The 14,815-nt window shown below is 26.8% G+C and overlaps 1 protein-coding gene across 1 annotated transcript in view; it reads left to right on the forward strand.

Moving 5' to 3' along the window:
- Window positions 1-539: 539 nt before the first annotated feature.
- Window positions 540-14,815, forward strand: part of LOC145276961 (perlustrin-like protein) — a 41,819-nt gene continuing 27,543 nt past the window's right edge. The window contains exon 1 of the mRNA XM_080128501.1: window positions 540-698. The gene's annotated coding sequence lies outside the window, so the exon portion shown is untranslated. The remainder of the gene's footprint in view (window positions 699-14,815) is intronic.

The raw sequence follows: 14,815 nt of genomic DNA on the forward strand, positions 1-14,815 counted from the left end.
ACACTTGCAGGCAAAGCAATCACTAAATAACACGCCAAAATTAATGACGTAAAAGTCGTAGCCATGTTTAACAAACAAAAGTTTCGTATATGCTTCAATGTTTAAAAACATGAAAAGGTCTTTAAGTAAAAGGGAAAATGATATGTGCAGCTAATATTTAAAAGAAGAAAAAGAAAATAAGTCAAGCTAAAATAAATAAAAAAAAAAAATAAGACGTGCGTCTAATGCAAAACAATAAAATGACAAACAAAAACGACCTCGTCATGAACCCGATGTTGGATAAACGGATATCTTTCTCACTTGAAACCAAATAGACCTTGTCTATTGACTTTGTTAGTAACCCAAACCAAAAAGGCACATCCTTCATTTTGTCAAAAGCAACTGATTGGTCGGCCACAAATAACAATGCAAACACTGCGCTTTGCCGCCAAAATCCGTCAGAAATTTCCTTCTCATTCTTTTCATTTGCTCGTAAAAAAATATATAAATAAAAAAAAAATAAAAAATAAAAAGAACAAATAAAAAGAAAAAGAAAAAATGGAATTTACACTCATCCTTTGGAGGACATCTCATTTTCTTTTATGTAGATTGTCTTTATTTATCGCAGAAATTTACTTTTTCGTCTATCACAACTTCTTTTTTTTTTGCGTCAAAATTACAGGTGTATTTCATCAGAGAGGTTTGACACCAGGGTTCAGGTGAGATTTCTTTTCTTTTTCTCTGACGTATCAAAAAGAATCATATTAACAGCAAGCATCAATGATGTAGATAAGAAGAGACTGTAATTTTATTTGGTTATATTAGTTGCAATAACCGTCAGAGAAGGGATATTTACAAACACGCAGGAACTCTTTTTTTTTCTTTATTAACTTAATATTCATTTTTTTTAAACAGTTTCAAACCTTTTTCATTTAGTTATATTTAGAACATTTTTCCATGCAAGCATTTTAATTTATGTTTTTATTTTTTACTTTATTTTAAAATATTTAAATTTTAGAGTCTGTAGGCATATATGTTAGTTTAAATTCAATTTTTCATACGAGAATTTAGAACGCTAAAACCAACGCAAAACATTTAACATTACAAAAAGATTTATAAACCAAGATCGATGACTTTTTAATGAAACAGTTTATAACATTAGATAAAAGTGGAATACCTCTAAAAATCAACTTTTAAAAGGCAAGTCTAATTGGTTTGCTAGAGCACTTTTACTAGGTACGGGCAATTAATGGCTACTTCAGTAGGGAGGTATTGTTTTTAATGCCGGTTAATCATAATAATTTTTTAAATTTTCGAGTACTTTTTAATTGTATTTGAAAGATTATAGTTTAAAGTTAATTTCTCAAAGAAAAAAAGTGTGTGAAATAAAAAAATACATGGAATAATTTTGTCTCAAATCTGAAAAAACATACATTTCACGTAAAAATTCATTATGACAAAAATCGTGTTTACATTTTTCTAGCAAGAAAAATATAAGTTTTCTGGAATTATTTCTAAGTTAAGTATTAAGTTAAAATCTTAAGATAATGAATTTATACAATAAATGTACTTAACTTTTGCAAAGAAAAAGTAATAATTATCCAAAAATGTGTAACTGGTAGCAACGAGACTCGTTCAGTCGTATCAAAATAAACTCACGCGGCAAAAATGAAATATGTATGGAAAGACAAATTAGACATAATTTATGTCGTTATTACAGAGCGACTTTTTTCTTTTTTGAGTCGAAGACCCTCCTTCCTTCATTTAAAAATGCATAAAAGTTAATTAAATTCATTAATTATACTACTGACAATTTATTCTTTGAAAAAAAATGTTAGCGACATTATTTATTAATATTAATACAGAATTACAATTGGTTAAGAAAACAATTTATAATCATTGAAAAAAAATCACACACTAAAAAAATACAGACTTACGCAAAATTTATCATAATGTTTACGTGAAATTTAAAGTTGATGAACTCAAACAGGCGGGTAGTTGAAAAGAGGAGGAGGGTGGGCAAAACAGACTGGTTTTCTTTTCAACTCTGCGCATCCGTACTTACGCACATGGAACGTTCGTATAATTTTTGCCATTTTTTAATTAAATTATTTTTCTATGTTCCTGTTTTTCAATTTATTTTTTTTACTTTATTTTCCAAGATTATATGAACAGTATTTTACATTGATAATTATACGTTCTTGCGTGCAAGATTACGTTAAAAATGTAAGCGTAAAAAAAAGTAGAAATAATTTTTGCAATTATAAATTTTTTTGTGAAAATATTAAATAAACAATGCTGAATTCAATGGTAGTTCGAGAAATTAATTTTTCTTCGAGTTTATCGAATTCATTAATACGAACTTCAGGGGCTTTTTTCGTAATGTTCCTGTAAAAAGTATTTTATTTTTATTTTATTGTTACAAATTACGATGTTTTATTTACATAAAAAAAGCAAAAATAAATTCTTGCGTTTTTTTGTTACTACTGAAAACCATAATTTTAGTAAAGGTATTTTTTGTTTAAACAAAATAATACATTTTCACTACATTACATTTTGAGCATCGGCATCCATTTTGCACGTATCTAACTTTTACCTAATGCTATAAACTTTGTTTGGGTTTATTTTATTATACAAATAGATTCGAGAAAGTTGTCAAAAAACAAATATATAACAAATAAATGTTATCAAAGCTAAGATAGGTTACTTTTCTACCTAACTGGATAATTTTTTAGTGTTTTTATTTAATGTAACATGTTTATTCAGCTCGAGAAACATACATACAGTGTTTACCGATGTATTTGAAAATTACAAATGGTGCCAGGCTCTCTGTTGAATACGATAAGTTTTGGAAAATTAGTTAAAAATTAAAAAAAAACTATACAAAATACTGTTAAAAACACACCGAATATATGTCAGCCTATCTCACAGTAACATATATTGAGCGAGTTTCTAACAATATTTTGTATAGTTTTTATATTTAACCCATTTTCCCAAAATTACCTTGTGACACGTGTTCAACAGAGAGTCTGGCGCCATTTGTAATTTTCAAATACATCGGTAAACACTGTATATTTTTCTAGCTGAATAAACATGTTACATTAAATAAAAACACTAAAACATTATCCAGTTAGGTAGAAAAGTAACTTATATTGTCCTTGATAACATTTGTTATATATTCGTTATATGACAACCTTTTCGAATCTATGTCTATATTAATACAAACCCCTTTGTTTCATTGAAAAATCGTCGAACTTGTTTATTAAATATTTAGGTACGGGCAAAAAAAGAAAAATATAAGAGGACATAGTTTTGAAAACCGGTTTATCATAATTCTTTTGTAGATTTCCGACTACTTTGGGATTGTATTCAAAAGATTAAAGTTAATTCCCAAAAGGAAAAAAAAAATACTTGTGCACGTGAAAAAAACAAACTTATAATGAAAAATGTTTTCACGGCTGACAATTTCAGCTAAATTTTGAATTCATTGTAAAAATACTTTAAAAGATAAATATTAGTTTTCTGTGTCTATTTCAAAGATGTTAAGTCCTAAGATATTGAATTAAATTTTAAAAAAACACCTTCTTTGTATAAAAAATAGCTTAATTAGCTCCCAAAAGCGAGAGATTTTACCCTTCGCAGAATCGCAACTAACTGAAGTTTTGTAAATATGTATTATACAGAAGCCCAAATGTAGGACAGTCGAAAGGCTGTCTGGAAATAACGTCAGGTAGCTAAAAGGAGGTAGGGGTGCTGGTTTTCTTTCTTCCTCCCGCCCCAGTCCTGCATCCGTACATTTCTATTGTGAACGTTTGTATCATTTTTACCATTTTTTTTAATTTAATTATTTTTCTATGTCCCTGCGTTTAAATTTTAAAAATAAATATTTATTTTTCAAGATTATATAAAAATTATGTTATGCCAAAAGTTTCGCATTCATTCAAGCAAGGAATATATTAGAATCTTACATATAAAAATTATACGAAACATGTTATTAAAAAAAAATGTAGAAATATTTTTGTAATTATAATTTTTTTGTGTGAAAATAGTAAATAAACAATGCTTAATTCAATGATAATATCAGTAGTTCGAGAAATTATTTTGTTTAGAGTTATATCCAATTCATTAATACGGACTTTAGGGGCTTTTTTCGTAATGTTCCTGTAAAAATTATTTTATTTTTATTTTATTGATTGTTACAATTTGTAATGCTTTATTTTCATAAAAAAATAAAAAATAAATTCATGCATTTTTTTTTACTACTAAAAACCATAATTTTAGTAAAGGTATTTTTTGCTTAAACAAAATAAGATTTAAATAATAATTATGTTCCATTATATTTCGTCGTCATTATTCGATAAATACTGAAAATTTCATTAAAATTGGTTAATTTTCTGATTTTTTGTGAATTTTTAAGTGAAGGGAGGGGTCAAAATGTTTATACATTATTCGATAAATACTGAAAATTTCATTAAAATTGGTTAATTTCCTGATTTTTTGTGAATTTTTAAGTAAAGGGAGGGGTCAAAATGTTTATACATTTTGAGTATCAGCATTCATTGTGCACGTATTTATAAATATTTCATTCTACTCTGCAATTGGCGTCGCATACTTGTCCAGAAAATTCATTGTCGAGCCCAAATATCAGCTTTTTTTTTTTTGTTATTAATATTTTTGTAATGTTAAATGTTTCGCTTTGCTTTTTAGCGCCCCAAATCGTGGTATGAAAAAATGAATTAAAGAAGTTTTAAATTGTTAAAAAAAATGAAAATGAAAGAAAGTTTTGTTTTTAATTAAAGAATCGCACTAAAAACTTTTGGGACATTTCTTGAAGAAGCTCGGATTGGATTTGAATTATTGTTTCTTTGAAATAAAAATGAATTGTTTGAAAACGAATCTAACTTGCAATGAAAAATACAAATAAAATTCGTAAAATGCCGATGAAAAAAAAAGGGATTTAGTTTTGTTTTTATTTGCATATTTTAAACGCGAAAAATTGTCGATTAAAAAAAAAAGCTTTCATTGCTTTGTTTTTATTTAATTACGCATGCGCAGAATTTTTTGATCCAGAAACTGTAAACTGGATGGACGGTTTCAACGCCCAAGCAAGACGATTTGAGGTTTATAATATTATAGATATATGATTAAATTAGTTATCAAATGATGATTCATTAGTTCTTTTTTTTTTTACTGAGTGGGTCACAGTTTATCAAAGCTCAAGGGCCACTCGAGTATAAGAGATAATGAGTGTCAGGTAGCTGGTGTGACAACGCCATGATGATTGGTAATGATGGAGCAAGGGTATTGTTTGATTATTGGAGAGAACGGCTCAACAAGAATTTGTTTACGTTAGACTTGAAAACGGTCATGATATAGTCAGCTAGGAAGTAGTCCCGCGATATTGTCTTCCACAGACGGACAGTTCTAAGAAAGAAACTTTACTTGTGGAATTTTCGTTTAGTTTTATGCACAGATGGAGAATAAGGTAAATCGTTGAGAGTTGCTGTAGCTAGACGGTGTCTGCTGCAAATGTTTTGCGGGGAGCACCATAGAAAGGAGCTCAGTCAAGCACCTATCATGAAAATAATGGTAGAACAGAGATAGATTCGCAACGTCTCTTCTGTGAGAAAGAAGAAGCAGGAAAGATAAAACGGCCTTGTCAGTTAGATTTTGGTTTTGTACCGAGTCAAAAGTAGGAAATGGAAATCGCTCCAGACAAGGTATGAAGCCACTTAGTGAAAGGAGCTAAATAAGTACTACTCCAATGTCAAATACTTGCTAGGTGTTAGATGGAATAGATTCTAATCTAAAAAACAGCAATTCTTCCCTCTTTGTCAGAAACATCGCTCATGGAATATGATGACTAAAGAACAAAAAGGAAGTGAGAATTGCGAGGCTCACAAGGCGTGGAAACAGTACTTTATCGTAGAAAGTATTTGAATCTTATACAAGTAGAGGATTGCACCAGGAATGTAAATAAAAATGCTCTCGCATTTTTATTTACATTCCTGGTGCAATTCTGGTGGAATGAGTTTAATTAGTCCATCATTTAATTTCAGATTAAACTAACAAAAAATTAATTTTAGATTAAACTAACAAAAAATTAATTTTAGATTAAACTAACAAAAAATTAATTTTAGATCCAACTAACAAAAAATTCATTTTAGATCCAACTAACAAAAAATTAATTTTAGATCCAACTAACAAAAAATTCATTTTAGATCAAACTAACAAAAAATTCATTTTAGATCCAACTAACAAAAAATTCATTTTAGATCCAACTAACAAAAAATTCATTTTAGATCCAACTAACAAAAAATTAATTTTAGATCGAACTAACAAAAAATTAATTTTAGATCGAACTAACAAAAAATTAATTTTAGATCGAACTAACAAAAAATTAATTTTAGATCGAACTAACAAAAAATTAATTTTAGATCGAACTAACAAAAAATTAATTTTAGATCGAACTAACAAAAAATTAATTTTAGATCCAACTAACAAAAAATTAATTTTAGATCCAACTAACAAAAAATTAATTTTAGATCCAACTAACAAAAAATTAATTTTAGATCCAACTAACAAAAAATTAATTTTAGATCCAACTAACAAAAAATTAATTTTAGATCCAACTAACAAAAAATTAATTTTAGATCCAACTAACAAAAAATTAATTTTAGATCCAACTAACAAAAAATTAATTTTAGATCCAACTAACAAAAAATTAATTTTAGATCCAACTAACAAAAAATTAATTTTAGATCCAACTAACAAAAAATTAATTTTAGATCCAACTAACAAAAAATTAATTTTAGATCCAACTAACAAAAAATTCATTTTAGATCCAACTAACAAAAAATTCATTTTAGATCCAACTAACAAAAAATTCATTTTAGATCCAACTAACAAAAAATTCATTTTAGATCCAACTAACAAAAAATTCATTTTAGATCCAACTAACAAAAAATTCATTTTAGATCCAACTAACAAAAAATTCATTTTAGATCCAACTAACAAAAAATTCATTTTAGATCCAACTAACAAAAAATTCATTTTAGATCCAACTAACAAAAAATTCATTTTAGATCCAACTAACAAAAAATTCATTTTAGATCCAACTAACAAAAAATTCATTTTAGATCCAACTAACAAAAAATTCATTTTAGATCCAACTAACAAAAAATTCATTTTAGATCCAACTAACAAAAAATTCATTTTAGATCCAACTAACAAAAAATTCATTTTAGATCCAACTAACAAAAAATTCATTTTAGATCCAACTAACAAAAAATTCATTTTAGATCCAACTAACAAAAAATTCATTTTAGATCCAACTAACAAAAAATTCATTTTAGATCCAACTAACAAAAAATTCATTTTAGATCCAACTAACAAAAAATTCATTTTAGATCCAACTAACAAAAAATTCATTTTAGATCCAACTAACAAAAAATTCATTTTAGATCCAACTAACAAAAAATTCATTTTAGATCCAACTAACAAAAAATTCATTTTAGATCCAACTAACAAAAAATTCATTTTAGATCCAACTAACAAAAAATTAATTTTAGATCGAACTAACAAAAAATTAATTTTAGATCCAACTAACAAAAAATTAATTTTAGATCCAACTAACAAAAAATTAATTTTAGATCCAACTAACAAAAAATTAATTTTAGATCCAACTAACAAAAAATTAATTTTAGATCCAACTAACAAAAAATTAATTTTAGATCCAACTAACAAAAAATTAATTTTAGATCCAACTAACAAAAAATTAATTTTAGATCCAACTAACAAAAAATTAATTTTAGATCCAACTAACAAAAAATTCATTTTAGATCCAACTAACAAAAAATTCATTTTAGATCCAACTAACAAAAAATTCATTTTAGATCCAACTAACAAAAAATTCATTTTAGATCCAACTAACAAAAAATTCATTTTAGATCCAACTAACAAAAAATTCATTTTAGATCCAACTAACAAAAAATTCATTTTAGATCCAACTAACAAAAAATTCATTTTAGATCCAACTAACAAAAAATTCATTTTAGATCCAACTAACAAAAAATTCATTTTAGATCCAACTAACAAAAAATTCATTTTAGATCCAACTAACAAAAAATTCATTTTAGATCCAACTAACAAAAAATTCATTTTAGATCCAACTAACAAAAAATTCATTTTAGATCCAACTAACAAAAAATTCATTTTAGATCCAACTAACAAAAAATTCATTTTAGATCCAACTAACAAAAAATTCATTTTAGATCCAACTAACAAAAAATTCATTTTAGATCCAACTAACAAAAAATTCATTTTAGATCCAACTAACAAAAAATTCATTTTAGATCCAACTAACAAAAAATTCATTTTAGATCCAACTAACAAAAAATTCATTTTAGATCCAACTAACAAAAAATTCATTTTAGATCCAACTAACAAAAAATTCATTTTAGATCCAACTAACAAAAAATTCATTTTAGATCCAACTAACAAAAAATTCATTTTAGATCCAACTAACAAAAAATTCATTTTAGATCCAACTAACAAAAAATTCATTTTAGATCCAACTAACAAAAAATTCATTTTAGATCCAACTAACAAAAAATTCATTTTAGATCCAACTAACAAAAAATTCATTTTAGATCCAACTAACAAAAAATTCATTTTAGATCCAACTAACAAAAAATTCATTTTAGATCCAACTAACAAAAAATTCATTTTAGATCCAACTAACAAATAATTCATTTTAGATCCAACTAACAAAAAATTCATTTTAGATCCAACTAACAAAAAATTCATTTTAGATCCAACTAACAAAAAATTCATTTTAGATCCAACTAACAAAAAATTCATTTTAGATCCAACTAGCAAAAAATTCATTTTAGATCCAACTAGCAAAAAATTCATTTTAGATCCAACTAACAAAAAATTCATTTTAGATCCAACTAACAAAAAATTCATTTTAGATCCAACTAACAAAAAATTCATTTTAGATCCAACTAACAAAAAATTCATTTTAGATCCAACTAACAAAAAATTCATTTTAGATCCAACTAACAAAAAATTCATTTTAGATCCAACTAACAAAAAATTCATTTTAGATCCAACTAACAAAAAATTCATTTTAGATCCAACTAACAAAAAATTCATTTTAGATCCAACTAACAAAAAATTCATTTTAGATCCAACTAACAAAAAATTCATTTTAGATCCAACTAACAAAAAATTCATTTTAGATCCAACTAACAAAAAATTCATTTTAGATCCAACTAACAAAAAATTCATTTTAGATCCAACTAACAAAAAATTCATTTTAGATCCAACTAACAAAAAATTCATTTTAGATCCAACTAACAAAAAATTCATTTTAGATCCAACTAACAAAAAATTCATTTTAGATCCAACTAACAAAAAATTCATTTTAGATCCAACTAACAAAAAATTCATTTTAGATCCAACTAACAAAAAATTCATTTTAGATCCAACTAACAAAAAATTCATTTTAGATCAAACTAACAAAAAATTCATTTTAGATCAAACTAACAAAAAATTAATTTTAGATCAAACTTACAAAAAATAAATTTTAGATCAAACTTACAAAACATTAATTTTTGATCAAACTAACAAAACATTCATTTTTGATCAAACTAACAAAACATTCATTTTTGATCAAACTAACAAAACATTCATTTTGGATTAAACTAACAAAATATTCATTTTGGATTAAACTAACAAAATATTCATTTTGGATTAAACTAACAAAATATTCATTTTGGATTAAACTAACAAAATATTCATTTTGGATTAAACTAACAAAATATTCATTTTGGATTAAACTAACAAAACATTAATTTCAGATTAAACTAACAAAACATTCATCTTGGATTAAAATAACAAAATATTAATTTTTGGTTAAACTAATAAAACATTGTTTTGTCTGCTGACAGAAGAGTCAGCTCAGGCGTAGAATTCACCGGTGTTCAAAATTTATATAATAAAGGTAATGTGCCTAGTTCGCTTTGATAACGACGAATGCAAACTAAGTTTATGAACAAAGGAAGAAACACTTAATATTAATAATAACTAATAATAATAAAAAAATGGGAAGGTTAATTACGTATGTAGATTTATGCGCAAACGAGAAGACGTAATCTTGGTAAATGATAATAAAATGTATAAAATTCATTCTGCCTGTGTGTGTGTCTGTCTGTTTCCATTTTTTTCAAAGTATATTTCCCTTGAGACGCAAGGTCACAGAGCAGCTCGAAGGGGGTCAAATTATTGACATTTTGTGTACGGTTCTTTTATGTTTTTTTAGCCGGTAAAAATAGCTGCCCAGAAGTAAAAATAAAAAATAAAATTGGAGCTTTGAAAGTGCAATTAGTCTAAATGTGTCATTTATATGTATGCGCAAATATATACATTTATACATTAAAGTAGGTTCATTTTTTACTATTTCTTATTCATCAAAGGGTACCGAATATAGGTGTAGTGTTATATGCTTTGGTTTCGATTCTAGCTGATGGCAACCAAGTCATTTCTTTTTTAATTTTGAAATCACTAATGTATAATTATATATTAAGCATAACACACACACACACACACACACACACACACACACACACACACACACACATAAACGTGAGAATGTGTATGTGAGGACACTTCTCAACCTATATACTCAACGGATTTTTAATCTATAGACTTGAAATTTGGTATATAGGATATTCAGACACGTGGAAAACTTTTTAATCGGTTTTCATCCGGCAAAAACGGACTACTGAGAGGTCAAAATTGAAAAATTGGTATGTGGCGGGGTCGTCGGATTTTTATGTTTGTTAACTATTCCACGAATGCGCATGTGTGAATGATTCACATAACAAATTCATTATATTAAAAATAAGAGCAATTTAAAAACACCTTTTAAAGATCGTGTCAAGCTGGCCTAGTAGTTGTCGTAATAGGCTAATTGTCTTTAGGGTTTGGTTTCCATCTTAGACCGAGTATTTTTTTTTAAAATTTAATTGCAGGAAGTTAAGTGTTTAGAAAAAAAAAAAACCCATAATACTCGCGTGCATATGTTTCAGTTTCAGGTCGTCAGTCCGTGTCGTTAACCACCTGACAGCCGTCACCTTCCCACAACAAACAAATAATAATAAATATTAAATACGTGAGTTAATTTGAAACCACTATTATATATTAAGTATAATATATATATATATATATATATATATATATATATATATATATATATATATATATATACTAGCTGTACCCGGCCACGCGTTGCTGTGGCTCAGTTTGTTAAAATGGAACACATTCCTCAAGAAAAATTGCATTTTGTTCGTTTATTTACTTTTATTATTTTTTGCAATTTTTTTAATCAATAAAAGTTGTTATTTTTTCCCCCCAAAAAGATTAATTTTTTACCATAAATTGTTAGGTGAAGGTGTTTTTTTTCAGGAAAACTTGCACTTCTTTTTTTTTTTAAAGAAATTCGGCAGTAAACGTTTCTCTTTGAGAACGGAATTTTTATTATAAAAAGAACAGATGAATGCTTTACATGAACACTGTAAATAGTTATGTGAATGTAGAGAAAAGTTTGATTCTTTTTTTCATGAGAATGTACAAATTATTTTTGTAACAGATGTTCAGAAAATAAATAGAAAAATACTTCCATCATTAATTATGCAAAAAAATAAATAAAATGTTGATTTAGTGTTTCAATATTATGCTTATAAATTACGATAAAATTTGCTGAGTATGCGCTGTTTTATGGTTGTTGTAAAAATGGAACGGAAACTTAAATTTCGCTCCGTTTTAATCTTTCTTAATTTTTTAATTGTGCCCCCCCCCAACGAATATAATCAAAACAGTAACATTCAACAATTGTACTTTATGTATATAAAACACAAAATATTAAAAAGAAAAAAGTTAATAACGAAAAGGAAATAATTCCATTTTTAAACGAAAAAGTAAGTTTGGTATAGCTTTTTGTTATTTTTTACATAAGTCCAGCTGACCATTCACATTGGAAGTGTCGACATTTATAGGTTGTCGGGTACGTTTACAACGAATAAACACTCCAATCTAGTAGATGTATCAGAATTTTTGTAGGAATTTTTGACACCCCTATCACGAAACTGCGAATAAAATATAAAAAAACTCGTAATTTCTCTTTTAAAAGTGGGTTGTTTATTTTCTTTATGGATTATACTTCCAAAATAAACTATTAAAGTTGTTTTAAAAGTAATAGAAATATTGTTTTTTATTTTTTAAAAAACAGTAATGAATTTTACGAACTCAATATTTTTCAATTTTTAAACTTTAAAAATCTATCAACATTTTTCTATTGATTCTATTTTTACGATATTTTCAGGATCAATGTGAAATTTTATGCTCTTTCCAATAAACCGAATATAATATTTTAGACAAACGTTTTTTTTTTAAATTAACGCCCCCCACATTTTCAAGTGTCTATTAAAAAGTAAATAATTAATTTACTCACCAAAGTTTTATATGTCACAAATTGAAGAGAAAAGTTCAATAAATAATATATTCAAATTTAAAACAAAAAAAGTAGTGTTTTTAGAAATTTACCTGTAAAGTCCGAAGTTTAAAACGTTAAAAAAAAACACGTTGTTTGCTTTTTTTTTAAAATGAAACCTTGGTCCTTGCTCCTTTAATTGAAAAAATAAATTAGGGCTTGAGTTACATTTTTCGAGTAGTTATAAGCTTGGAAAGACGGGGTGGAATTATTCACTATTTTTCACGAAATTTCTGACACACCTACCAATCTACCCGTGTTAGAACGGCTTTCGGAATAGACACCCCTAACCTTGCCAGCATACCCGAAAAGCTATAAAAGTTGACGTGTCGAATGTGAACGATGAGTTGGACGTAATGTAAAAATGTACCGAATTTAAAAGGGAACGAAATTCAAATTTCCGTTCGATTTTTACAACCGTAAAGCAGAGCATTCTATGCAAATTTTACATAACTTACTGTATTAATGCTATTTTTTTTTGGCTTAAAAAAATATTTAGGTTTGGCTATAAATTCCTAAACTCATTTCACCCTAAATAATTTAGGTGACTGAAATAGGAACCTAACTGAATCTTTAATTTCCTGAATTGTATGTGAGAAATTCATTTTTCTTCGAGTTATATCGAATTCATTAATACGGGCTTTTTTTCGTAATGTTCCTGTAAAAATTATTTTTTATTGTTACAAATTTATATAAAAATAGCAAAAATAAATTCTTGCGTTTTTTATTTACTACTGAAAACCATAACTTTAGTAAAGGTATTTTTTGTTTAAACAAAATAAAACATTTTCACTAAGAGTTAAATAAAAATAATTAGTTCATTATATTCTGCGATCATTATTTGATAAATACTGAAATGTTCATTAAAATTGGTTAATTTCCTGATTTTTGGTGAATTTTTAAGTAAAGGCAGGGGTCAAAATGTTTATACACTTTGAGCATCGGCATTCATTTTGTCTGTACCTACCATTTTTCGATGAATATTTGATAGGAAAGCGACCACGTGTGGTTAATTTAAATTAAATTTCAATCACATGATTACATTATCAATAATCATGTGATTAAACCCATTGAAAATTTACCGATATTGTAAACACATTCTGTGTAGTGGTAAGACCAAAATATCCTCTACATGCAGTGTTGGCAACTGAAATTTAAGAAAAAAACGCGAGATCAGGAGAAAGAAATCTCCAGAAAATCGCTAGATTTTTAACTTTTATCGTCTGAAATTGTCAAAAATCGCTAATTCAACCCCCCCAAACTCCATATTTTAACTTTCTACCATAAAAAATTATAAATATAGTATATACAATATATAAAATGTTTCGTGTTTTCTCACTATATGTTTCTGGAATTATATTGAAGCGGTTAGCTCGCCAGAAGGCTTACATATTTTATCAGCTAGTTTTACCTGTTTTCTCAGAGAGGGTATTTTTTTTTCTTTGCAAGAAACAAATCATAAACTCAAACTTTTTATAATAAAAGTTAAATTGAAATATACTGCAAACTAAGCACCACAATAATGGTGCAACATATTTTGAAATTAGAAAAATAAAAAAACAAAAAAACTTTGTTTTAGCATGTTAAAAGTATTTAGGTTGGTAGATAATTAAATTCTAGTGGTATAATTTTTTTTTTGCTGTTGTTTCTTGCTTTTTACAATTTCCGACTAATTTAGAAAAATTAAGCGGGGTTGATTAGATCGTATTTTAAACTAAACTTCGAAGGTTGGAATGCCCACCCACCTAAAATGTACTTAGAAAAATCGATTTTATAGCGAGATTTAAGAATGGTTAGCCCCCAAAAAAGGTGAAAAACGAAACAAATAATCAATAAATAATTGTCACCAAAGGCAATAAATGCTACTTTTTTTTTACTTACATGAATGAGTTTATTTTATGCTTTAAAGTATTTTCAAGCGCTTTTCTTTATTTTTTAATCTAAAATTGCGGGTGTGTGGGTGCGATATATCTCCAGATTTTCTAGAATTCCCCGCTAGATTGCAAATGAAATCTCCAGATCTAGCAGGAAAACCGCTAAATTGGAAACACTGGTCACGTGACAGGAAGCGGTAATAAATAATTGTCCCTAAATAAAAAAGAAATGGCCTATCGGTACAAAGAAAACCACCTATTTATCATAGAAAAATTAAGTATAATGTTATAATTAAAAAGAAATATATAAAAACACACATGGATATAGTAAACATATTATACCAAAACGTGGAAGCCATCCGTCCAGTGTTTTTTTAGACAATTAATTGCGAACGAACCAAGAGTT

The sequence above is a fragment of the Euprymna scolopes genome, chromosome 5, assembly GCF_053919585.1.
Source record: "Euprymna scolopes isolate OS-2025 chromosome 5, ASM5391958v1, whole genome shotgun sequence".
NCBI classification, from domain to species: Eukaryota; Metazoa; Mollusca; class Cephalopoda; order Sepiida; family Sepiolidae; genus Euprymna; species Euprymna scolopes.